This window comes from Brachyhypopomus gauderio, unplaced genomic scaffold (assembly GCF_052324685.1).
Source record: "Brachyhypopomus gauderio isolate BG-103 unplaced genomic scaffold, BGAUD_0.2 sc790, whole genome shotgun sequence".
In the NCBI taxonomy this organism is placed as follows: Eukaryota; Metazoa; Chordata; class Actinopteri; order Gymnotiformes; family Hypopomidae; genus Brachyhypopomus; species Brachyhypopomus gauderio.
This window is the reverse complement of record NW_027507610.1, coordinates 1-2,500: the sequence shown is the minus strand read 5'-3', so window position 1 is coordinate 2,500 and position 2,500 is coordinate 1. Positions and strand designations below refer to the sequence as shown.

Below are 2,500 nucleotides of genomic sequence, written 5' to 3'. Positions count from 1 at the left end.
AATACCCAGTGAGTTACACAACTCTACACAACTTTACACTTCACTACACAACTCCCTCTACCAGACGTTGGTGGAGATCCTCATCCCTGAAGTCCTCAGACCAATACCCAGTGAGTTACACAACTCTACACAACTTTACACTTCACTACACAACTCTACACAACTTTACACTTCACTACACAACTCCCTCTACCAGACGTTGGTGGAGATCCTCATCCCTGAAGTCCTCAGACCAATACCCAGTGAGTTACACAACTCTACACAACTTTACACTTCACTACACAACTCTACACAACTTTACACTTCACTACACAACTCCCTCTACCAGACGTTGGTGGAGATCCTCATCCCTGAAGTCCTCAGACCAATACCCAGTGAGTTACACAACTCTACACAACTTTACACTTCACTACACAACTCCCTCTACCAGACGTTGGTGGAGATCCTCATCCCTGAAGTCCTCAGACCAATACCAGTGAGTTACACAACTCTACACAACTTTACACTTCACTACACTACTTTACACTTCACTACACAACTCCCTCTACCAAACGTTGGTGGAGATCCTCATCCTTGGAGTCCTCAGACCAATACCCAGTGAGTTACACAACTCTACACAACTTACACTACACTTTTACTACACAACTCCCTCTACCAGACGTTGGTGGAGATCCTCATCCTTGAAGTCCTCAGACCAATACCCAGTGAGTTACACAACTTTACACTTCACTACACAACTCCCTCTACCAGACGTTGGTGGAGATCCTCATCCTTGAAGTGCTCAGACCAATACCCAGTGAGTTACACAACTCTACACAACTTTACACTTCACTACACAACTCCCTCTACCAGACGTTGGTGGAGATCCTCATCCCTGAAGTCCTCAGACCAATACCCAGTGAGTTACACAACTCTACACAACTTTACACTTCACTACACAACTCTACACAACTTTACACTTCACTACACAACTCCCTCTAACAGACCCTGACAGATGTTCCTGACGTCCTCAGACCTGTGTCACAACTCTGCAACGTTCTGGTGGGGGATTGTATAGTGACTTTGTGTAAAGATGAATTTGCCTGAGATCGCTGACCAATGATTATTCACATAACTTGATACAGCTCCACCTCACTCTACACCTTGTGCAATGACAATAAAGATATCTTATCTATCTTAATCTGAATCATTTTCAGTCTAGTACTGTTTTTTCATGATAAGTGAAGTCAAGTGAAGTGAGCTCTGTGTTTCTCTGCACTACTATAATGGAGGATGCTGTGCTCAACCCCACAGGAGGGTCACGACATCCAGGACGCTAGCAGTAGAACTCAGTCCTGCGTCCAGGACACTAGCAGTAGGACTCGGTCCTGCGTCCAGGACACTAGCAGTAGAACTCAGTCCTGCGTCCAGGACACTAGCAGTAGGACTCGGTCCTGCGTCCAGGACGCTAGCAGTAGGACTCGGTCCTGCGTCCAGGACGCTAGCAGTAGGACTCGGTCCTGCGTCCAAGACGATAGCAGAAGGACTCAGTCCTGCGTCCAGGACACTAGCAGTAGGACTCGGTCCTGCGTCCAGGACGCTAGCAGTAGGACTTGGTCCTGCGTCCAGGACGCTAGCAGAAGGACTCAGTCCTGCGTCCAGGACACTAGCAGTAGGACTCTGTCCTGCATCCAGGACACTAGCAGTAGAACTCAGTCCTGCATCCAGGACACTAACAGGTCTGACACACTGTGTTGTGTCCTCCCCAGGTGCCTTAACCCAAGCCATCCGGAACTGTGCCAAGAGTTTAGAGAACTGGCTCACCAGCGCCATGATCGACATACCAGAGGAGATGGTTCGCGTTAAAGTGGGTCTAATGGCTAATACACAAACACACATACACACCCTCTCTCTCTAATACTCTGTCAGACATACATCATTCGTGTGTGTGTGCATGCCTGTCTGTAAAATTTTAATGATACCATAAATCTGAAACAAAATTGTCACTGTTCTGATTCTTGATTGCATGCGTGCGTGTGTGTACGTGTGCATGTGTAGGTGGTGTGTGCGGGTGCGTTTGCACAGACCTTGCGTAGATACACGTCTCTGAATCACCTGGCCCAGGCTGCCAGAGCTGTTCTGCAGAACTCCGCCCAGATCAGCCAGATGCTCAACGACCTCAACAGAGTGGACTTCACCAACGTTCAGGTACACACACACCGTCTCATGTATAATATACAAACACCAACAAGGCAGACTTCAACATGTAGGTACACAAGCACACCTGTGTACCAACCACAACAATGCCCTAACCCGGCCCCTCCTCCTCCTCCTCTGGCCCAACCCCGCCCCCTATGACCAAACCCCGCCCACCTCGTGTACAGGAGCAGGCCTCGTGGGTGTGTGCGTGTGAGGAGCGGACGGTGCAGCGCATTGAGCAGGACTTCAAGCTCACCCTGCAGCAGCAGAAATCACTGGCAGTTGGGCACGTGGCTGGACAGAGCTAGTCGTCTCCCAGGTC

The 2,500-nt window shown here is 49.2% G+C and overlaps 1 pseudogene across 1 annotated transcript in view; it reads left to right on the top strand.

Moving 5' to 3' along the window:
- Nucleotides 1-2,497, top strand: part of LOC143508105 (MHC class II regulatory factor RFX1-like) — a 17,903-nt pseudogene extending 15,406 nt beyond the window's left edge. The window contains exons 13-15 of the transcript XR_013129179.1: nt 1,749-1,846; nt 2,038-2,187; nt 2,364-2,497. The product of XR_013129179.1 is annotated as an MHC class II regulatory factor RFX1-like (transcript). The remainder of the gene's footprint in view (nt 1-1,748; nt 1,847-2,037; nt 2,188-2,363) is intronic.
- Nucleotides 2,498-2,500: the final 3 nt, after the last annotated feature.